Source organism: Amblyomma americanum, chromosome 8 (genome assembly GCF_052857255.1).
Source record: "Amblyomma americanum isolate KBUSLIRL-KWMA chromosome 8, ASM5285725v1, whole genome shotgun sequence".
Lineage (NCBI taxonomy): Eukaryota > Metazoa > Arthropoda > Arachnida > Ixodida > Ixodidae > Amblyomma > Amblyomma americanum.
Window position 1 is genome coordinate 99,666,316 of NC_135504.1, and position 26,893 is coordinate 99,693,208.

The following is a 26,893-nucleotide window of genomic DNA, read 5'->3' on the forward strand; positions in this document are numbered from 1 at the left end:
ATTCACGTCTCGATGTCGGCAGAGATAGAGGAAAGAATCGAGATACTGACTTTCCAGAAATAGGTTGTAGCGCTGGATAAGACAACACACAGCAAGTGAAACGAGACAGGCGCCTGTCTCGTCTCACTTGCTGTGTGTTGTCTTTTTCGGCGCTACAGCCTCTATTTCGGGAAACATGCACCAACTAGCCCATTGACAAGTATTACTGAGATACTGACATACACAAGTTACATTGAGAAGAAGTGTAGAAGAAGGGTTTTTTGCATGAAGCGGCAGGTTTGGATAAAATATCGATGAGATTAATCTTTATATTTCGTAAAGAAACGTGAAAGGCTCTGTACGCTCTTTTAAGCGACATACTGATAAACAAACAGGTTGCAGCAAACGAGGAGAGAGAAGAGATGGAAGAAAGAAGGCAAAAATGAAGGAGATCGCACTACGTCCCACGGGCTTTTAACAGTTTCTCTATTATTGTACAGAATTTCAATGCAAGCAAAACAAGGATCACCTGTGTGGTTAGCGGTAGAGGCTGAGCTAAGGCAGAAGCTACAGATTGGTTTCAGGCAAGGGCGTCCATTAAAAATTAACTTGATGGCTTTCTCATAATAAATTCAAATTTTTTCACTTTAAGGGTGGCCACTGTGTGCGAATGTCTAAACAATAACTGGGCTTACGAGAATGCAAAGCACGCCATCTTATGGTAAACGTTGTGAAAGGCGGCTATGCTTATAAAAAAAATCTATAAAGCCACGAGGCCGTGATTTGGTAACGTATGGAAGGTACATCGTGTCAAGGTTAAAAGGTGCTATCGCCACTGCCTTTTTTATCGGCGAAATGGGATTTTACAAAGAACCAGAAATCTGTTCGACCGGTTTGTTATTTTTCAGAAGTTGGACCAACGCTTACCCTTTCAGCTGCAAGATACAAGGTATGTAAAGAGGAAGTGCGTCACGTTCACAGTAGTTGTATGCAATGAAATGACACCTTTACACCGAAAATGACTCAATGTTTGCCTTGGGCTACATAACAGCAGGAACAAAACTTAAAAATCCCGTCCTGAAGACAAAGCGACAACTCTAATAATGGTTGACATATGTCCAGGAACGTACTGTCACGGACAAACCATTATGAACAACGCTTCAGGAGCCAAACTCTTATTTACCTTATCATAACGGAAGTAGAAATGTTTGCTGACCGCGACGGCAGCGTTTCGCTAGAGACGAAGCGCAAATTATTGGCGCCCGTGTGCTGTGTGATGTCAGTGCACGTTAAAGATCCCCAGGTGGTCGAAATTATTCCGAAGCCCTCCACTACTGCACCTCTCTCTTCCTTTTTTTCTTTCACTCCCTCCTTTATCCCTTCCCTTACAGCGCGGTTCAGGTGTCCAACGATATATGAGACACTGCGCCATTTCCTTCCCTAAAAACCAATTAATATTATTCTTATTTTCTGAGTCAGGGGCAAACGCAAAAGTATTTATTGCTTGCATATGCGTCAGACATGATTACGTTTCTCTTGGTAACGTGTCAAAAGTCTGGCGGCCGAAGCGGGGTCCATTTTCTTCTGTCCGCGACTATACGATGCATACACGCACGTGTTGATAAAAGAACAGAGCCGCAAGACACCTACCCATTGCCCGACATATGCTTAGTTAAGCACACCCTGAGAGCATATCATACTGCTCTGACCATCCGCTATGATGTGGCGGATATAGAGAACATAAGAATTATAACAGAACCCAGTGTTCTTACAGAATCCCTATGGGCTATAGCACAACTTATAAGAGTCAATAAGGCGCTAAGTTCTATTAATCAGGAGGAAGAGGAAAAATGTGTCATGACCAAAGAAAAGGTACTGACTTAGCTGGTGGATGAATCCTCAGCCTGGGACCCCAGTTAGACTGGCCGACGAGCGCACCAAGTGAATGAGCATTCGTTGGATCTCCAAGGGGACACTTATATTTGAACCTCCCAATGCTCGCTCTGGTGTCGTGTCCGCTATCTATAATTGTTGTTGCTTAGCCTGTCACCCCCCTTGTTCTATGAAAGAATGTCGAACTAGCACTGCACTAGGGGCAGGCGTTTCGGTATTATGTGGGGTGAATTTTATGGAAAATTGTAATGGATGGAAAAGCATTCGTTTCAATTTGACGGCAGCCATAGGCTTCCTTTGAGGAGGGGCGCATATGTGGTTGCGGACAAACCCGGTGGTCAAGCCGCTAGTCCTGAAGGGGTTCTCATTGCGTAGGAGGTAGGAACGAGGTGGGGCCCTCATTGCCTCACGTCCAAACGAGGTACGCACCCTGAACAGGCCCATAACGAATCTTACCGTGACAGATTTGACTCAAGACGAGGCTGAAACACAGCCTACTGTAGAGTGGACGCATTAACACACCAATTCGCGAACACTAATTTAAAGCCATCAGCTTCCCTTTGATCCCTGATGCATCCTTCCCATTCGAGAATTTATAATCAGACGTTCACATGCCCGCATTCTGTTATGCTGTTTTCACCTTTCTTTGCAACTCAACGACACTATAAGAATACGGCTGCAAGGCTGGGACAGTGCTTACTCCGCCAGCCATGTGCCGATGAGGCTCTGAAAAACAGCAGGACTCAACACATGTCCGAAATGTTCCGCACTAACCGCTGGGATAGACATCCGTGTCCTGGTTAGGGCGGGTGCAGAGACGAAGGCTCAAGACGGGAGCGGTAAAGGAAGATCCCGGAGGATCTGGGAGGACAGTTTCTTCACGCGGATGACTGACAACGAGTTGGAGCCTGTTCACGTTCCTGCCCGGCAATAACCTCCACGGCAACTAATAGCTAGCGTGACCATAAGCCACTATCTTGGATGCAAAAATGGAAAATAGGTCGCACGTGGGAAATTATATGTGCCCATGTCCTAGCATACCACGGGAAAAAAAATGAGAGATTTGGCTGTCAACTGCACATGCCAGGCGATGGATTTGAGGCAGAAATTTTCCGCTGAAAAATCGAGAGATATGGTTCATAATAATGAGTGCAGCAGGATTACATTGCGAAATTTCGATCTATCGGCAGTTAAGGTATACAAGTATTCTTTTAAATGGTTAATTAACAACGGAAACGGCAAAGTGAGATCAGGCAGTGAAAATAATGACGATATTGAAAACACAAGATCATGTGATGAAGCGTAGGGTACTGTGGGAGTATAACAAATATGGCGTAATTCGTTCAGGGGGGAGGTGCAGTGGTGCCGCCATTGTTCTTTGCAAGCATTGGGGTGTGCATGAAAGCTGCCTTACATTCTGCGCTTGAATAACGCTAAAGACGTCGGCAGGCTTACTTTAGGTGCATTCGAAAGTACGACGAAAGCAGCGGTGCAAGAGGATTTTAGGTGGAAAACCCTCGAAGCACGTGATACAAAATCAAATCACAGTTGAAAAATACGACAGAGCCGGTCCTAAAAGACAAGTTTTTTGTCCTTCTGTCGTTACGGCCGATTCCTCTGTAGTGTTGCAAAGTTCTCTGTTGTCGTGAAGGAACTGTCTCTGTCATTACATCTGTCGTTGCATTACTGCAGAAAATGCTGTTGCCACGACAAGAATTTCTGTCGTCATGTCGCAAAACACTACAGGAAAATGTTGACAACAAAAAATTGTCTTTTGTGTTTCTCGGGACGAGAGTTTTGGTTTCCAGCCTGCTGGAAAATCCAGAGAAATGCAGCCTGCCAATTAATTTCTGTATGGCTTGACGGCGTACTGCCGGGCTGGCGACATGTGCCGGTTTCGGCTTGTCGACTCGTCGCTACGGCCGCTTCTCGCAACGGCACCAAGGAAGGTAGAGCAGGTGCTGCCAGACGAGCATCCCTTAATTGGTGGGCCAAATGAGCATTAGGCCACTCTGGTGACGCGCGTGTGCATTTGAGCCAGCAGCAGCACGTCCTTGACGCTTCTGCCCTTGATTGCACACGTTCAGAGCTGGTCCGAGCTACAGTACACAGCACCTTCATTTATTTTCAAAACTATAATGAAAAATAAAGCAGACGGAACTTGTGTTAAGCGCTTAACGGAACTGTAAATAGAGAACCTACAAGCAGCCTGGCATGAAAGCTGCGCCGGGTGTGGCTGCGGCCGCTTCGAGATGCAAAACAGGCACTAAATTGCGAACGGAAAGTTGCCACCTGACAGGACGCTCCCACATGTTGCGAGGAGAATTCGCTCTGACAAGCTGTTGGCCTAGAGTCTGGCTGTGCCAAAGCGTTACGAAAAATTTGAAAAAGCTGCGCGAAATTTGTACGGTGTTCGCAACCGAGGCTCGTGATATTCGGGCCCGACAGCCTAGAGTAGTAGTTCCCTGAACGCAGACACATCGTTTCCTGGAAAAGGTATCGGTATCCTTTTGTAGTGCAGCGCCGTTCTTGTTCCCAAAGCCGGAGAGCAGTTAAAAACGTCTCAAAGGTTAGTCTCTTGCAAGTAATTGCGTTTCCATAAGGACCTGTTCTTTAAAAGACCTACACCTATTTACGCAGACCCGCCGCGGTGGCTCAGTGGTTAGGGCGCTCGGCTACTGATCCGGAGTTTCCGGGTACGAACCCGACCGCGGCGGCTGCGTTTTTATGGAGGCAGAACGCTATGGCGCCTGTGGGCTCTGCGATGTCAGTGCACGTTCAAGATCTCCAGGTGGTCGAAATTATTCCGGAGCCCTTTACTACGGCACAACTTTCTTCTTTTCTTCTTCAACTCCCTCCTTTATCCCTTAAGGCGCGGCTCAAGTGTCTAACGATATATGAGACAGATACTGAGCCATTTCCTTTCTCCGAAAACTAAATATTATAAAGTATTTTTTACTCAGAGCTGAACAGTCAAGGGGTTGGCTTAAAAATTGCTCTCTTTTGGAAGTGATTGCCTTTCAGTAAAGACCTTTCCTGTAAAACCATTACAGCTATTTACTCAGAGACGAACAGTCAAGAGGTCGCGGGAAGGATTTTTCTCCCCGCGGACTACCGATTTGTTGCGTAGAGCAAGTGCGGCAAGTAGTCCCATCTTTAAGCTTTTTTGGCCCACAGTGAACATTGGACAGCGTGTGAAATAAGCGCGAAAGCATAAAAAGCCTTTTCAGCTGAAATATAAACCTGATTAGACGTGACTGATTATTTTAAATGAACGGCAGCTGGCTGCTGAGAATTTGCGCACGAAACTTCACGAAACTGAAAGCGTTAAACGAGTACCAAAGGAAGACAGGAGAATAGAAATAGGGTGCAGGAGTTCGTGCACAAGCAGTTGAAGTATCTAAAGAAAAGTAGTCACACGAAGATAAGGCATAGTATCTAATGCAGGCCCAAAGGAAACGGCTACTCTGGGCACGGACCGATACAGGCAAGAACTCCGCATGGCTTCAAAGCCGGCCACAAACTTCAATAGCCCTACAAATGACTTTAAAATTGTTCAAGTTGGTTCTAATAGGCTCAGAGTGACGACCTGAATGGCCAAGAAAACTGCCTTACCTCTTTTTGCCAAAACAAATCTGCGATTTTCTGCAGATCGTATAAACTGATATCATCACCAAGTTGGGCATACCTTACCTGTGGACGGATAATAGTGGGAGGAAGCATGTCTTCCCCATCGACGAGCCTGGACGCCGCGGACATCGCCGTGTTCGGCGCGCTGACCGCCTTGGGGTACCTGGTCGGAATCTACTTCTCCGTTGCTCATCGTCGGCGAAGGGTGCGTATCATAATGCACATAATGTCAAGGTCTTATCATGATGCTAATTTCGTGTCGTCAAATTGGGTTGGGGAGCATGTAAACACAGCTTGCGTTCTTTTGAAGTGAGGGCAAAACATAGAAGCGTGTGTCATAGACGCATACCTAAAATCCTCGCAGATGGCAAGACCGGCAGCAAAGAACGTAGAATACAAGCGCTATTGTGGGGGTACTTTTCTGTTTGTGTTGGTTATTTAGAGCTTGTTTATGTAGAGACCCGTAGCAACCTATTCAGTTTTCCGCTCCTGTGTAGCATGAACGTGTGATAAGCGCGCCCAAAAGTTAAGCTACCGCAGCAAAATTATTGTCGGCGCGATTCATTTGCTGCTATCTTGCATGGATTGCCATCGGCTTATGGATGACACTGAGTAAAGCAGAAATTTGGGTGAACTGGTATGCACTGAGTATAGGGGAACAGCGTAACAGTGGCGGGACATAGACAGACAAGCGCTGGTAAAGACTGAGTTTACTGAAGGACGGGAAGTTAGATATACACAGCGAAAGTCAACAACCAAGCGCGTATTAGGAAAAGATTTTAAAATGCAGGCAAAGAAATGGTATGTATGTCAAGTGGGTGGCAAGATATCCCATTTCCTGGTCCTTTAATCTGACTGAAGGATTGCTGATGGATTTTATGCCGTAACTCTGGATGTAAATAAAAAATGCGTTGAAAATTGAAAATGCGTTCCCCACAGTTCAGCTCAGTCAGCCCTGTCGAAATGGCGTTATGGGCCACGTTGTCGAAGCCCTCTCTAAGGTCTAGTGCAAGTATGATGTATTCTTTCACCTCTTGGTTAAGACTTCTTCTTTCAGGAGTGGGAATACGTCCTGCATAGAATGCCCCACTCGAAAGCCATACATGGCGGGCGGCATCAAGTTGTGGTCGTCTGTGTAGTTCTGTAAACGGTGGAGGGCCACCTTCTCGCAGAGTCCGCCCAGGCATGACGTGAGGGAAATGGGCCGTAGTGTTCCCAAGCTTGGTTTCTTTCCTGTCTTGCGAACTGTTACAATCTCGGCGTGTTTCCACGCTGCTGAAAGGACCCGTTTGGACAACAAAGGTTCATTTATAAACTTTTTGAGAACGCCAATTTGATTACTGCCGAACTTTCTGATCATGATGTTTGCGACACGGTCCGCACCTCCAGCCGTATTTTTGGCTGCTGACCAGGCTGCCGCATAGAATTCCTCCGTCATTAGAGGGGCGTCTTTGCTTAGGTTTGCCCGACCTGTGTACTGCCATTTTTAAAGTGGTAACTTTTGTCAGCATATTTATCTTTCCTGTAATGACCTGCGTATGTCTTGGTCTCCTCCGTCGAATTGGTGGGCAATCCTTCGTAGCGTTTTGTTGTTTTCATGAGAGTGCGTAGGATTTTACATGTCCTGGCAGTGCCCAATATGCCCCGTTGTTTTAACTCCTCTTTTAGTAGCGTATTGCAAGGGTCCTGTTTACACCTTTCGCTACGTATTTTCCTTGACAAACCTTAGTTCTATTATGCCTTTGTTTATCGATGGTTTATAAAATTTTCTTTTTAAATAGTAAATTTCTTTTTGCATCCCTGATATATTTATGGTAGATTTATTATCATGATATCATATTCTTCTTCATCGCCGAGTAGTTTTAGCAAATTCCACTCTTATTCACTAAATGCATTCGTTGATTCTTCTATTATCAAGGATACTGAAAAAGCCACAGTATTTCTTTGCCTCACTGGTTTCGTCAGTACTAAACACCATCTGAGCGACAAACTAATAATGACCTACTGTTTGTTTTATGATACAAGAAATTGATTCCATTTGCGATAGTCGTGATATTATATGGTCGATGCAGTACCGTGTTATTTTATTATCCAGTAGTTCCTCTCTTTTGAAAACGTCGACTTTGTGTTCTAGTTCATATGTAGAAATAACTTCCAAAAAGGCAGGTGAGAGTCTGACAACACAAATCAAGTGCAGGAAACTGCTTTTAAGGAGATATGAACCAGGACAGAAATAACAGAGTGCACTTGAGGCGAAAGAAATTGAAGCTAGAGGCTATACAGGGCCAAGTTGGAAAATCAGATGAGGAACTCAACTGCGATAAGGCGGCCGCTACTGAAGGAGAGGGCTAACGATGGGCGATACCTTTATCCTCTTACTGGGGATGACTGCTTGTGAATAAAATGAGAGCTTGCTGATTTGAGTAATAGCATTTCATTTGTTGCTGTTTAATTACTGCTCTTCAGCAGTAACTCAATTTATGTTGCTAAAATCCTAATAATAGTAACCAAATTGTCATGAGGTCGAATGTGACAAAAGTTACGCTCTAACGTGCACACCGGCTGGCTGAGCTATACTCACGAATCGTGAGTGTTCTACAGTAAAAGATAAGCACAGTGATCAATTCGACGTGTAACTACAGTTACCCGCATAGTGTAGGATCACACTGGCATGTGTTTTACGCTTGTTTCCCACCTGGCGTTGACCCAGCTGACGTTGGCGGCCTCTGTATACCGATGCTGGGAAAAGGCCATACGCAATACGAAATTCTTTATCCTGCCTGCCTTTATCTAATGAATGCGCTATGCGCTGACGGCACGGGTATTTGCGCTTTTAGAGAACAAGAAAAGTTTATTTAAATAAGCATTGCAAATACGGAACTGTGAAAATGCGGGCCCCGTTGATGTACGGACCCCGTAGAACATCCTAGCATGGCAAGACCTATGAATATTATGATACGGAACACAGCGCTATATAAGTACGTAGGTGACAATATATTGAGTTTGTTCCAAACCTGCAGTTTTTTTACTTAAGAGTGTTAAAAACTCAGGCTTTTCTGTTCCCCGTAGAGCTACGTTAAAGTGCGCTGACGTTTCTGAAGAGGGTGGTTTGTTCTGTTGGCCGTTTCGTCTAGTTGGCATTCCTGGAATGAGACTATTGCCGATAATTCCAAAGTCACCTCATTTACTATATACACGAGGTTCACTGGTTTTAGCACTGTTGACCATGTGACGACAATTATTTTCAGTTTTTTGGCATTTTTCCCCCAACTCTATCTAAATAGAATATTCGGTGGTCCCTTCAGGTAACGGATTAGTTAAATATCTAGACTTTAACCACTTTTATTGAATACTCTAGGACCTTTCCTTCAGTTTCTTCTCCGAAAAATTCTTGAAAGTGTTGTTCGTGGGCTGGGTGTTTTTTATATGGGATGTGTTTAACAATCTTGGTAGGATGCTTTTTAAGTTTGGTTTTGTTTGTTTTATCGGAGTTGAATGTCGCAAAGCGACTGGGGCGACGAGGTACGTTGTAGCGGGGGCCTCCGAAAATTTGGACCATCTGGGGTTCTTTGACGCATACTGACATCACACAGTACACAGGCCTCTATAATTTTGCCTCCATTGAAATTCGACCACCGCGGCCGGGATCGAACCCTCGTCTTTCGTGTCAGCAGCGGAGCGCCATACCCACTTAGCCACCGCTCCGGCCCTGTTTTTAAGTTTGTAAGCCACACACTATAAAAAAAGCATAGTTTACGATGACCTCCGAGTCTTGGACATCAACGCATACGTCGGGGTAATGCCCGTGACGGGAAGGTAAGGCATCTCCGCACTGTTTCAGCTTCTTTACACAGGACTGGGTCGGCGGAGACAGAGTTCTCTGAAATGGTTTGTCACCTTTTCTGGGAGGTGTCCCTTGAGATCGCCAGGCATTTTCTTCCAGGCTCAGCAGACAGCATTTTCCCGTATTAGCAACCTTTTTTTCCTTGGAGGCCTCACCTGGAAGCCCGCCACTTAAGGCGCACTGTAAATCCCCGAATGTGCAGTTGCACTGCTAATCTCAAAGTACTTTGGCACGCATTTTCTCAGGGAAACCATGCTAGTAATGTTGTTCAAGAAGTGACTTCGTGTCCGTCAGTTTCAGCGTGCAGTCGAGCTATAAAAACTCTTAATCATTAAAAGGCCACCTCAATTGCAGCTGTTTTTCTTGGTTGTTGTAGGCGACAAAGCCCGAATAAGTCCCGCAGCCCAAATGAGATTCAAGGCAGCTGTTTGATAGACTGCTGTACTAGCCTCGGTGCTTCCAGTCAGAAAGCCGTCCGCGAAAACGCACAAATGGTACTCAAACTCTCTTTGCACATCTTCAGGCAGTAATGAATCAACCAAGAACTGCGTTCAAATACTGTTTTAACAAAAGTAGTAATGATAACGCCTTTATCTGTGCCACATATAACATATGCGACATAGAAGACCAGCAGTAAAGACTGTTATCAATGATAGCTTGACAGAGCTGTCCCCCATACACTGGGCAGCATCACAGCGGCATTGTTTACTTTAAAAACACACGCGGGAAGAATGTAATTTATCCGCCCATAGCAAATGTAACGTACAAAAATATGGTTTAATGGCAGGAATTAAAAATGCCCAATTAGTAGTGCAATCATGCAACAAAAATAAAAATACACGATGTTAGTGGAGTCAGGAGAAAACAAACAATACCAGTTAAAATTTCACTCATCCGTCATTAATAACAGAAATACAAATACACTGATAGCTGGTCAGGTAAAAAGAATAAAGCGCTCATTTTCACCTAAACCAAAGGAAAACGAAGATAATCATGGAAGAAAAAGTTCGCAGTTGGGAATTAACGGGATTGAGAAATCTGGACGGCGATAAAAAACACAGCCTAGCATTTTTGAGATTCCTGCCCAATTTCTTTTAACATTGCGTCTTTAAATTTCATGCATTCTTGATTTATTCTGTTTATACACCTCAAAAATTTGTTCTGTAGTTTCTGCGAACCATAAGGTATAATGAAATATCTCACTTTCCAGCACTCGGTGTTACGTGTCTGGCGGGCGACGGTGTTCTTCTGTAAGGTGGCTAGATGTCAAAAAGTTTGTGCTTTTTTTTCGATACGGAGGGCAGCATTATGACAATATTTATCTGCGTCACGACAAAAGAAAAAGAGCAGGGTTCGGTCAAACATGCTAAAGTAATGAAGGCCGAAGCAGACATTTTAATGGTGATTTGCAGCGTAAGCTATTCGACCTATAGCATTGTTTCTTTTACTCTGTCAGCATTCGCAAGTGCAATGGATACTGAAAAGACACCATCTAAGGAAGCACAACCTCTCATAGATGCAGTCCCTGTGAGCGCTGTACTTCCACCACTTATCTTTTGCTTGAAACACAGAGTAGGGATTCAACATTCCTTCCATTCGCTTCGCCCCTGGTGGAAAAGCATGGTGAAAAGTCTATTGCCAAATCGATCACAGCAGAGTCAGTTCAAGAATCACTTTTAGGCGACTTGAAAATGTCATTAAATGTTTTCTTGACAACATTTTTCGGATTACTGCTGAAAGTTTATTAGGAAGACGTGTACAACAACGTATGCGATCGAATTTTTCTTCCGGCCGTGGTGGCTCAGTGGTTAGGGCGCTCGACTACTGATCCGGAGTTCCCGGGTTCGAACCCGACCGCGGCGGCTGCGTTTTTATGGAGGGATAACGCTAAGGCGCCCGTGTGCTGTACGATGTCAGTGCACGTTAAAGGGACACTCAGGAGAAATTGAAGTTGGCTTGTATCGATAGAATAGCAGCTCCTGATCACAAAAACGCCACTCTTACTGAAAACAAAGCTCTTGTAATGTAGAAAATAGCAAGAACCAAAATACAGGTGTGGCCGCCACAGGCCAATCTCGCAAGTACAAGCGTGATACCTTCCTAGGACAAGAGGCGCCACCTTGGAGGAATTTTCCTTACTTCATAGAAGCCACGAATCTCTGAGGCTAGCAAAGGAAGGTTGCGCACCGCACTGCTAGCCGTCAGAAATCACGGAGTCTGCGTTTACGTCACGTATCACGTCACTCCGTTCTGTGACGTCATAAGAGTTCTCCGTGTCGTCATTAGAGTTCTCGAGTTTGAATCAGAGCGGCGGGAAAAACTTTCTCAACTTCGAATCCAAATTTTTTTGAAATAAATGCATCTTTCGCGCCCGGACAAGCAGCAACAAAGCCATAAAATGCCGAAGTATCAGATTTTGCTAACAAAAAAAATGATAGAGTTCTCCTCAGTATCCCTTTAAAGATCCCCAGGTGGTCGAAATTATTCCGGAGCCCTCTACTACGGCACCTTTTCTTCCTTTCTTCTTTCACTCCCTCCTTTATCCCTTCCCTTAAGGCGCGGTTCAGGTGTCCAACGATATATGAGACAGACACTGCGCCATTTCCTTTCCCCCAAAACCAATTTTTAAAAAATTGACGCTTGTTTCCAGCGCTCAGAAAACCGTCAGCTGATGTCAGCTTTCCTTTCATTGTTTGCAGTAGGTATTATCTTTTATTACGCTCGGGTCTAACACAGGAGGCCAGGATTAGATTCCCGTGCGCGCAGGCTCATGCTCTGTCTGCCCCATATAGTTTATCTTGTCACGTCTAGGCGTGCAGCAACGAACTTTCGGTCCAAAGTGCTGGAGCACTAAAGCCGACGTTCACGCAAACTCCATCTCTCTGTACAAATGGACTCTTCGGCTCTATATGGCTACTTTGACGTTTGTGAGACAGCAAAAAAGAAAATTATCCCCGAGATGATCGAATTTAAAAATCTTCCTGCCAGCTGATTTAAACATTTGACGTCCTCACCGCAAAGCACGGGTTGGCACCACTAAAGTAGTTGATTTGTAACTGCTTTAGTACGTGAAAAACAAAAAGAAGCAAGTCAGCAATATTGTATTGCTAACATATCATTTATATCTATTTTCATTGAAGTGTTCTCTGTGCGTGTGTGTGTGTGCGTGCGTGTGTGTGTGTGTGTGTGTGCGTGTGTGCGTGTGTGCGTGCGTGCGTGCGTGTGCGTGTGTGTGTGTGTGTGTGTGTGTGTGTGTGTGTGTGTGTGTGTGTGTGTGTGTGTGTGTGTGTGTGTGTGTGTGTGTGTGTGTGTGTGTGTGTGTGTGTGTGTGTGTGTGTGTGTGTGTGTGTGTTAATGAAGCTTTGGATTCGTCTTTATCATTTATATTATTGTTGATGACGATTGAACTTTTGTTAGATTCATGCGATCTTAATTCTAATGTCTTTACTTGTATTTCTGTACTTTATAAAACGACTTTTTTCAATTCGCGTGCGTTCCTTTTTGTTTTCATCCTCTTCTATGCACGAATTTGAATGAGTCTGTATTCTATGTGTATTAGAGATTTCTTTTTCACTGGTACCGAGCACTCAGCTTGGCAGGCTTTCCTGCAGGCCCCCGAAACCACGCATTTGTGACGCGAACAAACTCTTTGCTACTATTTTTATTTCCCTCTATTCATTTATGTGAATGCTCAATAAAGATATAGTTATCATTATTTAAGAATGTAATGGTGCTGAAGCGTAGCCGCTGGAATCTGCGCTCAAAAATTGATGTTGACGCATGGATTTTGCTTCCGAAACCGGCCTGCGAGGGCGACATTTATATTTATTTTTTGGTCTTTTATAGTTTTTAGAAGCTCCGCTTTCAATTAGCGTGGTCTGCTTGTAATTAAACGAGGTTACCTATCAGTACAGCTCCCAAGAAAAAAATATAACACAGCCAGTCCCAACATACGACAAAAATTTCTGTCGTCCTGTCTTTACGACAGATTTTTTTTAGTGTGGCGACGTTGCCTGTCGTCGAAAGAAAACTGGCCCGGCCGTACCACACGGAACTGCACAATACTAGAGAATCTTCTGTTGTCGGTGCAAGAATTTCTGTCACCAGGTTCTATATTACTACAGCAAAACGTTTTGTGACAACAGAAAATTTTCTGTTTTGTTTATTGATAGGGAGGCCCAATTTATTGGCCGTAAGTGTCCGTTCATGAACATGAGGTGACCTACGCCTTTCTCAGATATAGGCCAATGGCTAATAAGATCTGCTTTGTTAACGCTCAGACGATTCCAGCAGAAGGCACTGGATGCGAGAGCACCACGACGGACGTGTTTCTTGGGGGCCGCAGCCTTCCCGAGGCCGCCCTCACCATATCTATACTGGCTTCCGTGGTGAACGGGGTGTCCGTGGTCGGATTCCTGGTCCACTTCTACGCCTACGGATTCCACATGGTCTGGATGATGGCCTCCACACCCCTGGCAGTGACACCGACGTCACAAGTTCTGGTGCCTCTGCTGTACAACCTGCGGGTGGTGTCTGTTTTCCAGGTGAGGCATTCAGGAGGATTTCGGAGCGCCTGGCAGGGTCGGCGGTATAGAATAGTGGCGGACTGCGCGACGTCCGATCTTTGGAGCAGCTCTATACCAGGCACTCTATTTAAAAAGAATGATTAAAAAGCGGAAGTGAAGTGGCCTCCTCAAGCCTATCTCTCGTAATGCACCGCTCTCTCTCCTTTTTCCTTCTCGGGTCGTGCTGCAGTAGACCCCACGTAATGGGTTTGCGCAGTGGGTACAACTTTAAGCTGTCTTTAACAACTTTTTGCCCACTGTCCTCCTTTTCTCCTTACTTCTTTTTAATATAAAAAAGGGAAATAAGCTCTCAATTACATTTTATACTATCGTTTACCGTAAAATGCAAATAGTGTAGTTTAACGTCCTGCAGGGACACAAAGGCTATCATCATCATCATCATCATCAGCCTTACTACACCCACTGCAGGGCAAAGGCCTCTCCCATGTCTCTCCAATTAACCCTGTCCTTTGCCAGCTGCATCCACCCTTTGCCTGCAAACTTCTTAATCTCATCCGCCCACCTAACCTTCTGCCGCCCCCTGCTACGCTTACTTTCTCTTGGTATCCACTCCGTTACCCTTAAGGACCAGCGGTTATCTTGCCTTCACATTACATGCCCTGCCCAAGCCCATTTCTTTCTCTTGATTTCGACTAGGATGTCATTAACCCGTGTTGTTCCCTCACCCACTCTGCCCGCTTCCGGTCTCTTAACGTTACACCTATCATTTTTCTTTCCATGGCTCGCTGCGTGGTCCTTAACTTAAGCTGAACTCTTTTCGTTAGCCTCCACGTTTCTGCCCCATAGGTGAGTACCGGTAAGATAAAGCTGTTGTACACTTTCCTCTTGAGGGAAATTGGTAAACTGCCACTTATGATCTGCGAGAATTTGCCATATGCGCTCCACCCTATTCTTATCCTTCTAGTTATCTCCCTGTCATGATCCGGATCAGCTGTCACTACCTGCCCTAAGTAGACGTATTCCGTCACAACTTCTAGGCTCTCGCTGCCAATTGTAAACTGTTGTTCCCTTGCTAAGCTGTTGAACATTACCTTGGTTTTCTGCATGTTAATTTTTTGAGCCATCGATCTACTCTGCCTGTCTAACTCATTGATCATGATTTGCAGTTCACCTCCTGAGTGACTCAGCAAGGCAATGTCATCAGCGAATCGCAGATTATTTAGGAATTCTCCATTTATTCTTATTCCCAACTGTTCCCAATTCAGGCCTCGAAATACCTCCTGTAAACATGCGGTGAACAGCATTGGCGAGATCGTGTCTCCTTGCCTGACCTTCTATGATCAAAGGCTATCAAGAACACTGTAATTGACGGTTCCAGAATAGTTTACACCTCTTGGGGTTCTTTACTGTACGGTGGCATGGCACAGCACACTTGCGTGTGCTGTGTTTCGTTGCCATCAAAATACGTCCCCAAAGACTGGGATCGAACGCGCGACTTTTGAGTATGCAGCTGAACACCAACGCCTCTGAACCTCCGCAGTGGGATATGCTCTTTTACGACGAGGTTGGAAAACTGCCATGGGACACCCATTCCCGAGTTTTTTTTTTTGCTCCATAAATTCCACCATTGATCAATCAGACACTCTCCATGCACAGAAAAATAGTGGATGGCTATTTCTAGCCATTTCTCACAGAAGAGAATGTTCTGCAAAGACCCTGTGGTACGGACTAGTGGGAATGCGAGTAGGATACGCAGCAACGGCTAAATACATAGAAGTAATGGGGCGAAAGGAATGTGGGCAGAATAAGCGACGTCTGCGCGACGTGGAGCAGCGGCAGGCGTTTACGACGAGCTTAGGAATGGGGTTCAGGTCGGTAAAGCATGTCGTCGCCTCGAGTGTTAGAAAATAAACAGCGATTGCCAGGTCCGCAGCTGGCGAATACGTTTCGTAAACAGAAAGCTTCGCAATGCTTCAAAGCAATGAGGCTCTTAGGGTACATGTCGCATCCGGTGTAGTGTACCGAAGAGCATGATAACTAAAGTGCAGCAAAGAACGTCACGGATCTGCCGTTTTTCATGATACGAGGCAAAAAAACGAGAACCTGCGGTATTTTCTCAATATCACCTGCAATCGATGGGCACCTTGCTGAGTACAGTGACTCACGTCTTAACAAAAGATAATTTGCTCATTCCTATTTTGTTGTCCGTTGTGCTATCCACTCGGGAGTTAATTAAGTGAGCGCGCCTAGCATGCTGCATGCCAAAAAAATTGGTAGCTTGCAAAAAAGCTGCAACATTAATTGAAAGCTACACCCCCGAGGGTTTGATGAGGGTCTTTCGAGGGTTTGATGAGAAATCTCTTAATGCAGCGCGAAGAACCCAATTAGAACGATTAAAAGACATCACGAGATGTAGAGGGTAGAAAGGGCAAAGCTGATACAGAGCAAGCTCAGCAGGTAGAGAAACTTGAGCGGGAAAGCGACATGCCCGCCAACAGCGTAAAGCGGACATTATAGCTATTTTGCTGTAACTCGACTAGGCATGTAGTAACGCAACGAGATGTCGTTCGAAAGCAGTCCGAACGTGAATCCATCCCATCACTGCCCATTACGGAGAGCAGTACTTGTGAACGTTGCCTTGAAAAGGACGAGCTCAAACCTAAGATAAAGTAGCACGCGAGCTCACAAAGGGATATTTGATCACGGCGAGAGTTAATATGTGCTTTAGTGACCCATCAGCCTACCTTCGAGAAGTCAAAAAGGAGTTACTGATAGATAGGCAACAAAATACACAAGTTTTTCAGCTAGACCTACAGCACTGTTTTGTTATTTTCCCTTATTTTTGTTTGTCACAGTGTGTGTTTGTAACAACTCTGTCCACCTCCGTTGTAACAAAATTAGGTGTGCATTTGATAAAGTAATTGTAACCAGAGCCCGTCCCGCCATGCGTGTCACTGCGTCCGTCCGTAAAAAAATAGTGCTGAATTTCTTGTCATTGAAACGTATCCTTTACCAACTAGCCCCACAGCGTGTTATTCTGTATACACGTTGACGAACATTACCACAGTAAACATGAATTTATTCAAGACATTGCGGTGCACAGTAAGTGAGGAAATGAAATGCATACAGTTGTTGAGGGTCTAAACAGGCAAGTGTTACCTGAGGCATACAAATAATAGGGAAAAAGAACTAACTAGAGTTGGCATCAACTGCCTGGCAAATGAGCATTTCAGGACAGCCAGTTGGTTACTAGATGTGCAGAGCGAGCGCACTGTTGTGGGCCGATCTCTGCCTCTTGACCTCCGTGAGCATGTGATTTATGAAAGAAAAAAAAAATGAGATGGATGGCGTTTGCTGACGCCCTGAAGCTATTTCAGCGAAACGTATCACAGTAGAATTCTAAAAATTATAAGACAAATAACTGATGTAACGTGCCACTCGCCATTTGCGGAGTCGAAACAGGGAGTCTAAGAAAAGGCACGAAATTACTTGCCGACTGGGTAGCTACTTGTACAAGGTAAAATGACAGGTTTAACCTATAGACAGAAACATTGCAGCAAGGGTTATGAAACAAACTGCCTAAGGTAATAACCATTATTACTACAGCGGAATGTTGCACCAGAGTTTCAAACTATGGCACTCTATACATCTTACTTAAGCATTTTAGGAGGAGCTGGAACATTGGCGTTATTGTGGTTTTCTTTATTTCATTTAAAAAGAAGTTCCGCGAATTAGTCAAAGATGCGCGCCATGGTACGCGTGAGTTATAGCTTTATCGTCATGAACATATAAAGCGCATTTAAAACAAGAATAATCCTGCGTGGCTACCGCATATAATCAATTCTCCTGTCTTGAAACTCAGTGTGAAAATTAGCTTTTGAAATATACTAGTGACAACAGCTGTGTGGTAGTCTCATTTCGATATCATTGAAGTGCTTTGTTATTGTGCTTGCTGCGGCATGTATCTGCTCCCATGGGCTATCAAGGAATGTGGATGTAACTTCTCATTGCGGACATCCTTCTGTTTCATTACTTCAAGTACCTGCGGCTGCGCTTCGACAACACGGTCGGCATCACCGCATGCGTCGTCTACTTCGTCTTCAGCGTAAGTGAACAACATGATGCTTCAGTTCCCCGAAGTGTACAACACTATTACACAGAGAGACGTTCTGTCATTTGAGTAGCTGTTAATTCTGGTCACATCCAAGTGAACGCTGCAAGAGTTTTGTTACACGATGCGCAGGTGGCTGCGTCTGTTGAAATGTAGAAATGTTCGGTGCCGTGGGCCGCAGACAAAACTGCGGTTTCCCAAACCTGCAGTTTTTCTTTGAACAATAGAGCACTGGATGAATTATCGTAATAAAAAAGCCTTAATCAAGTGTTTTGTAAGAGCTTTGAAACTGTGAAAAAAGCGTTTTTTTGTTGGTAATGTCACCAGCATACCTGCAAACGAGTGAACTGCGCACTGCAACCGAGTGCATCCCTGAGATCACGTATGGATGCACTCGGTTTTCGTATGATGCACTTAGTACGGCCATTGCCGTAGCATTTCATCATCATCATCATCATCAGCCTGACTATGCCCATTGCCGAGTAATTCAAGTAACGCCGTTAAGTCTGCGATGAACTCTGCGTTTAATTGATAGTTAGGACACAGTGATTCCATAATTTTACTGCTTGTGAAGCTTCACTGCCTGCGTGATACGGGTACAGAGCCTTCATGCTATGGGGCAGAATCGGCCTCTTCTGGGACAAAACAGGCTTGGACAGGTGAAGACTAAACCTGGGACAGAAAGCCACTGACCGCCTAAGGGCATGGGAGCGTCGCCGGCACTGGCGCATTGCAGCGAACGTCGCAGGTGGGAATGCTGATGACGTTTTAGGGCCAAATTCTTTTTTTTTGGAGTATAAGAGATGCTTCGCGAGTCTGAGCTGTAAAATTAAAATTTGGGGAGAAACTTGTGGCTACAAAATACGGACGATATTCCTGCAATGCAATATGGTTGCAGCATGACAAGGTGTGCCTTCCGCCGTTAATTAGCACATTTCGTGGATATTCATTACCAATAGATCTCGCCAGCAAAATGATTTACATGCGGAGACAACTCAATGTGGTAGCGGTTACGCCCTAATACCCCGGCGCCGTGGTTGTGTCGCACTATTTCTACCTGCGCGCTCTGTCTGAGACCGTAGCGGGAAATATTTTCAGAAAACTGTGTAAAAGTGAAGTTGCTATCAGGAAGCTGCTAGGGGTTAAATATTTTGTTCTAGTCTGTAGATACAGCGAGCGCATACGCGTATAACTAGAATGAAAAGATCTGACCTAACTCACGCTCAACGGAAGTGCAGCGTTCGCCACTCGTGAACGTGCTTTTCACTGTTTCCGTCTCAACGCGGGCACTTCTGTACGAACAAATGGGGACGAATCTGGCCGACTGTAGTGCACGACGCGTCTTGAGCATCACAAGACTTTGCCACCGCACTTCCCGTTCTAAACATTGCATGCCCAGCTTCACAGCATTCTTGAATATAGCGCAAGGCTTTGCCAGCACACATCGCGTTCTGTACATTTTATGCCCAACTTTAACGCACATGCTTGAGCAGCTCAAGGCTTTGCCACCGCACTCTGCGTTCTGCACATTGCATGCCCAGCATTCCCGCACATTCTTGAGTAGCGCAAGGTTTTGCTACCGCTCGTCGCGCTCTCTATGCTTTATGCCCAACATTGCCGCACATACTTAAGCAACTCAAGGCTTTGCCACCGCCCTCTGCGTTCTGTATATTGCATGGCCAGCTTTGACACAGAATCTTGAGTAGCGCAAGGTTTTGGTGCAGCGCATCGTGTTCTGTATATGTTAAGCGCAACTGTCCTGCACATACTTGAGCAGCTAAAGGCTTTGCAACTGCACTCTGTGTTTTGTACAGTGCATGCCCAGCTTCCCGCACATTCTTGAGTAGCGCAAGGCTAGCCACTGCACTTTGAGTTCTGTACATTTTATGCCCAACTTTCCCGCACATACTTGAGCACCTCAAGGCTTTGCCACCGCACTCTGCATTCTGTACATTGCATTCCCAGCGTTTCCACACATTCTGTAGTAGCGCAAGGCTATGCCATGGCACTTGTTCTGTATATGTTATGCGCAACTGTCCTGCACATACTTGAGCAGCTAAAGGCTTTGCAACTGCCCTCTGTGTTTTGTACAGTGCATGCCCAGCTTCCCGCACATTCTTGAGTAGCGCAAGGTTAGCCACCGCACTTCGCATTCTGTACATTTTATGCCCAACTTTTTCGCACATACTTGAGCAGCTCAAGGCTTTGCCACAGCGCTCTGCATTCTGTACATTGCATGACAAGCTTTTCCACACATTCTGTTGTAGCGCAAGGCTATGCCACGGCACTTGTTGTCCTGTATATGTTATGCGCAACTGTACTGCACATACTTGAGCAGCTCAAGGCCTTGCCACTGCACTCTGTGCTCTGTACAGTGCAAGCCCAGCTTCCTGCACATTCTTGAGTAGCGCCAGGTTAGCCACTGCACTTTGAGTTCTGTACATTTTATGCCCAACTTTCCCGCACATACTTGAGCACCTCAAGGCTTTGCCACCGCACTCTGCATTCTGTACATTGCATTCCCAGCTTTTCCACACATTCTGTAGTAGCGCAAGGCTATGCCATGGCACTTGTTCTGCATATGTTATGCGCAACTGTCCTGCACATACTTGAGCAGCTAAAGGCTTTACAACTGCACTCTGTGTTTTGTACAGTGCATGCCCAGCTTCCCGCACATTCTTGAGTAGCGCAAGGCTAGCCACCGCACTTCGCATTCTGTACATTTTATGCCCAACTTTCCCGCACATACTTGAGCAGCTCAAGGCTTTGCCACAGCGCTCTGCATTCTGTACATTGCATGACAAGCTTTTCCACACATTCTGTCGTAGCGCAAGGCTATGCCATGGCACTTGTTCTGCATATGTTATGCGCAACTGTCCTGCACATACTTGAGCAGCTAAAGGCTTTGCAACTGCACTCTGTGTTTTGTACAGTGCATGCCCAGCTTCCCGCACATTCTTGAGTAGCGCAAGGCTAGCCACTGCACTTTGAGTTCTGTACATTCTATGCCCAACTTTCCCGCACATACTTGAGCACCTCAAGGCTTTGCCACCGCACTCTGCATTCTGTACATTGCATTCCCAGCGTTTCCACACATTCTGTAGTAGCGCAAGGCTATGCCATGGCACTTGTTCTGTATATGTTATGCGCAACTGTCCTGCACATACTTGAGCAGCTAAAGGCTTTGCAACTGCCCTCTGTGTTTTGTACAGTGCATGCCCAGCTTCCCGCACATTCTTGAGTAGCGCAAGGTTAGCCACCGCACTTCGCATTCTGTACATTTTATGCCCAACTTTTTCGCACATACTTGAGCAGCTCAAGGCTTTGCCACAGCGCTCTGCATTCTGTACATTGCATGACAAGCTTTTCCACACATTCTGTTGTAGCGCAAGGCTATGCCACGGCACTTGTTGTCCTGTATATGTTATGCGCAACTGTCCTGCACATACTTGAGCAGCTCAAGGCCTTGCCACTGCACTCTGTGCTCTGTACAGTGCAAGCCCAGCTTCCTGCACATTCTTGAGTAGCGCCAGGCTAGCCACTGCACTTTGAGTTCTGTACATTTTATGCCCAACTTTCCCGCACATACTTGAGCACCTGAAGGCTTTGCCACCGCACTCTGCATTCTGTACATTGCATTCCCAGCTTTTCCACACATTCTGTAGTAGCGCAAGGCTATGCCATGGCACTTGTTCTGCATATGTTATGCGCAACTGTCCTGCACATACTTGAGCAGCTAAAGGCTTTGCAACTGCACTCTGTGTTTTGTACAGTGCATGCCCAGCTTCCCGCACATTCTTGAGTAGCGCAAGGCTAGCCACCGCACTTCGCATTCTGTACATTTTATGCCCAACTTTCCCGCACATACTTGAGCAGCTCAAGGCTTTGCCACAGCGCTCTGCATTCTGTACATTGCATGACAAGCTTTTCCACACATTCTGTCGTAGCGCAAGGCTATGCCACGGCACTTGTTGTTCTGTATATGTTATGCGCAACTGTCCTGCACATACTTGAGCAGCTCAAGGCCTTGCCACTGCACTCTGTGCTCTGTACAGTGCAAGCCCAGCTTCCCGCACATTCTTGAGTAGCGCAAGGCTAGCCACTGCACTTTGAGTTCTGTACATTTTATGCCCAACTTTCCCGCACATACTTGAGCACCTCAAGGCTTTGCCACCGCACTCTGCATTCTGTACATTGCATTCCCAGCTTTTCCACACATTCTGTAGTAGCGCAAGGCTATGCCATGGCACTTGTTCTGCATATGTTATGCGCAACTGTCCTGCACATACTTGAGCAGCTAAAGGCTTTGCAACTGCACTCTGTGTTTTGTACAGTGCATGCCCAGCTTCCCGCACATTCTTGAGTAGCGCAAGGCTAGCCACCGCACTTCGCATTCTGTACATTTTATGCCCAACTTTCCCGCACATACTTGAGCAGCTCAAGGCTTTGCCACAGCGCTCTGCATTCTGTACATTGCATGACAAGCTTTTCCACACATTCTGTCGTAGCGCAAGGCTATGCCACGGCACTTGTTGTTCTGTATATGTTATGCGCAACTGTCCTGCACATACTTGAGCAGCTCAAGGCCTTGCCACTGCACTCTGTGCTCTGTACAGTGCAAGCCCAGCTTCCCGCACATTCTTGAGTAGCGCAAGGCTAGCCACAGCACTTTGAGTTCTGTACATTTTATGCCCAACTTTCCCGCACATACTTGAGCACCTCAAGGCTTTGCCACCGCACTCTGCATTCTGTACATTGCATTCCCAGCTTTTCCACACATTCTGTAGTAGCGCAAGGCTATGCCATGGCACTTGTTCTGCATATGTTATGCGCAACTGTCCTGCACATACTTGAGCAGCTAAAGGCTTTGCAACTGCACTGTGTTTTGTACAGTGCATGCCCAGCTTCCCGCACATTCTTGAGTAGCGCAAGGCTAGCCACTGCACTTCGCATTCTGTACATTTTATGCCCAACTTTCCCGCACATACTTGAGCAGCTCAAGGCTTTGCCACAGCGCTCTGCATTCTGTACATTGCATGACAAGCTTTTCCACACATTCTGTCGTAGCGCAAGGCTATGCCACGGCACTTGTTGTTCTGTATATGTTATGCGCAACTGTCCTGCACATACTTGAGCAGCTCAAGGCCTTGCCACTGCACTCTGTGCTCTGTACAGTGCAAGCCCAGCTTCCCGCACATTCTTGAGTAGCGCAAGGCTAGCCACTGCACTTTGAGTTCTGTACATTTTATGCCCAACTTTCCCGCACATACTTGAGCACCTCAAGGCTTTGCCACCGCACTCTGCATTCTGTACATTGCATTCCCAGCTTTTCCACACATTCTGTAGTAGCGCAAGGCTATGCCATGGCACTTGTTCTGCATATGTTATGCGCAACTGTCCTGCACATACTTGAGCAGCTAAAGGCTTTGCAACTGCACTCTGTGTTTTGTACAGTGCATGCCCAGCTTCCCGCACATTCTTGAGTAGCGCAAGGCTAGCCACCGCACTTCGCATTCTGTACATTTTATGCCCAATTTTCCCGCACATACTTGAGCAGCTCAAGGCTTTGCCACAGCGCTCTGCATTCTGTACATTGCATGACAAGCTTTTCCACACATTCTGTCGTAGCTCAAGGCTATGCCACGGCACTTGTTGTTCTGTATATGTTATGCGCAACTGTCCTGCACATACTTGAGCAGCCCAAGGCCTTGCCACTGCACTCTGTGCTCTGTACAGTGCAAGCCCAGCTTCCTGCACATTCTTGAGTAGCGCCAGGCTAGCCACCGCACTTCGCGTTCTGTACATTTTATGCCCCAATTTGCCGCACATACTTCAGCAGCTCAAGGCTTTGCCACCGCACTCTGCATTATGTACATTGCATGACAAGCTTTTCCACACATTCTGTCGTAGCGCAAGGCTATGCCACGGCACTTGTCGTTCTGTATATGTTATGCGCAACTGTCCTGCACATAATTGAGCAGCTCAAGGCCTTGCCACTGCACTTTGCGTTCTGTACAGTGCATGCCCAGCTTTCCTGCACATTCAGCAACTAGCATCACTTGTTGGCTGGCTATAGGGAGCGCCACTTAAATCAATAGAGATATCTTAAAAATGCAATTTTTAGAAAACTAGAGATTCTCGAGGCATTCTGCGCCAACCTAGGTGCAAAATTTTACCTACAAAGTAATTCCTGCCTTGAGATCAGCTATTTCCAATGGCCAGAATAATTATCAAAGACACGTACTCATGACTGCAAATTCTGGTGGTGAGCGTCAGTGTTAAGCGCCACGAAGCACATGGTGGCCGCCGTGCAAACTAGAATCGTCTATCCAGAAATGTTAGGCTTGTGTGGATGTGCGGCATTTTTCGGGCACCTAAAATATAATATCTAATTCATCTGAAGCGCGCCAGCGTATATGCAGTGATTTGTGCTGTTCAGTTCAGCCTGTAAGTGGTCACAAATAGGACTAAAGTCAGCAACTTGTCGCAAGCAATTTATTTTTGCCGCATACGTGCGCTCGCAGCAGATATTACACCTTTAAGCAGGAGTCGTATGCCTTTCAAACTCCAAAAACGCAAACGTACTTTCAGAGTACAGGAGTGTTTAATAAAGCTCACCGTTGATGATGATGATGATGAGGTTTTTATGACACAAGGGCAGCTTTTTCCAAAAAGCGCCATGGCGCAAGGTGTTTGGTCGGCTCATGGCAGGGTCACAGACCCATCTCCCAAGCTGTTCACCCTAAACAAGCCCAGCAGCAGGCCAGGAGAAAGCTTTTGTTCATTGCCATTGCATCACCGGTGGGTACCCGGTGTCGCTGGAAATCAAGCCCCGCACCTCCCACATGCGATGCGGATGCTCAGATCAATAGGCCACTGGTATATAAAATAAATTGTACCCATACTTTCTTACTCGTCTCGAGGTTGTGATGTGACCAGAGGTGAACTACGCTGTGCCCGCTGTCCTTGAGGCTCACTACGCGGTCAAACTTCATTACGTTGCTGGACCTTGTGCTCTCATTCTCACACCTCGAATATATGCGTAGTACTAGAATCTCTATTTCAGAGAAATTCGCGTGGGTTACATGCGCGGTAACGGTTCGTCTGTTTACGAAGGACGGGAGGGCACGCTGCCCAAAACCGCATGCCTGTCTACGCTTCCCCTCCAAGCATTCCTTACATGCACGGAATTTGCGAGTAGTTTTGTAGCGATAGCTACATTACGGTAGCATATCGAGCACAGCCACATGGTGGCGGCGCCACCACGCTGTCATGTGGTTGGTCACGTGACCAATTTCTACTCGGCCAGCTGTAGCTATCGCGTCACTCCAGGTTTAACCAGAGTTAAACCCTTTCCAATTTTTTAAGACGCCACACTATTTACAATAGCAGCTGTGTCGGAGAGTCTCGTGTGCAAGATCCACAGAGTGTCCAGCGCCTCGAGATTGGCTGATAGCTCTCGGCGAAGTTCACAACTTTATTGTGTTATCAGCCGAGGCTTACATTCCGGCAAAATGCCGACGACTGGCGGGAACTGGTCCGTCATGTCGAATTAAACAGCGCTAAAGACAATTGCTTGGCCGAAGAACAGAGAAACACAAGCACATGATCGTCCTTCGTGTTTTTGTCCTTCAAAAAAAAAAAACTGTTCTCTTTAGCGCTGTCCAATTCAAAATCTCGATTGTGGGTTCAAAAACTGCGCCAGGATGCCGTCGAATAGCTTTGGCCCAGCAGGCGTAGCCCAATTCCATTTAGCGCGCCGTTCGGTGCGGCTAGTCAAGAACACTTTTTCCTGCGTTGCCCAGGCGCCGGAATGGCTGTCAGGGAGGCAGCAGCTGTGCGGCATCCTTCGCGGAACCCACACACAGCCCTCCTGTCGCAATACCCAGAATGAGCGGCAAATAATTGGGTGATAATCTGTTATGATCTCACTGGCAACTGCAGCCACCTTCCCTCACATCTGCTCAGTGCTCAGTGCCCTGGGATGTAATAACTGTAAAAGGGAAAGAATATTTCTTAAGGCGTGGTAGCCGGCCCACGGCTGGGGAGAATTCCACGTGGCTATTGGGCCTTATCGATTTCTCTGAATAGATGTCTTTCTTTCATATTTCAGCTAATTGCTTCAAGAGGCATTCTTGGATGGTGAACAAATTAAGTACGAGAATGACTTAGTTGTTGCAAGGCAGAACCTCGAAGTTGAATTATGCAGTGAGAGCCTGGCCAGAAAGCATATACTGGGCACAATGCTAGGTAACAAGTTGTTGGCGAATTCGTCAACCGAAACTCCCCCGTTTCCGTGAAGGAAACACGGGCTGTAGAGCTAAAACGTCTCGAAAGAACTTTTCCTGGTTTAATGTCAGATGACCGCGCCATTCTACCATTTTATATGCTTCGAAAGTTTACGCAAGCTTGTCTCCTCGCAGCAACTGCTAATTTTTCTCCTATAACCGATTAAACCGGATCCTGGTTTCTTACGTCACTGCTACGGTCACACTACAATACAATGAAGAGTTGTTTCATATTTATCCTTTTTATTTTTCGTATAAGCGCGCACTACCAGGTGTTTCACCTATGATGTTTTGCAATTTTTAAATATAGACTGTTTGAGTGACACAAGCGCTTTCTGCGTCACAGCTCTGTCAGTGGTGTAGCGCATTAGAATACAGCTAAGACACGGTACACTAATGGATTGTTTAAGTAACATTTAATAGTTTACCTTTTATCTATTACTGTTAGTCTCCTTTTCTATTGAGAGGCATGTAGCCCACCATAAGTAATATCCATATCAGTTTTTAGAATTTCCGAAATGCAGTTAACGTCGGCGCTGTGCACCAAGAAATACTGGCTACATCGCACCAAAATACATGTACTTTCGAGAAGCTTGCAGGCAAAGCAACCCCTTCAGTGCAC

The 26,893-nt window shown here is 45.9% G+C and overlaps 1 pseudogene; it reads left to right on the plus strand.

Annotated features, from left to right (window-relative positions):
• Positions 1 to 5,593: 5,593 nt before the first annotated feature.
• Positions 5,594 to 26,893, plus strand: part of LOC144102642 (putative sodium-dependent multivitamin transporter) — a 68,680-nt pseudogene continuing 47,380 nt past the window's right edge.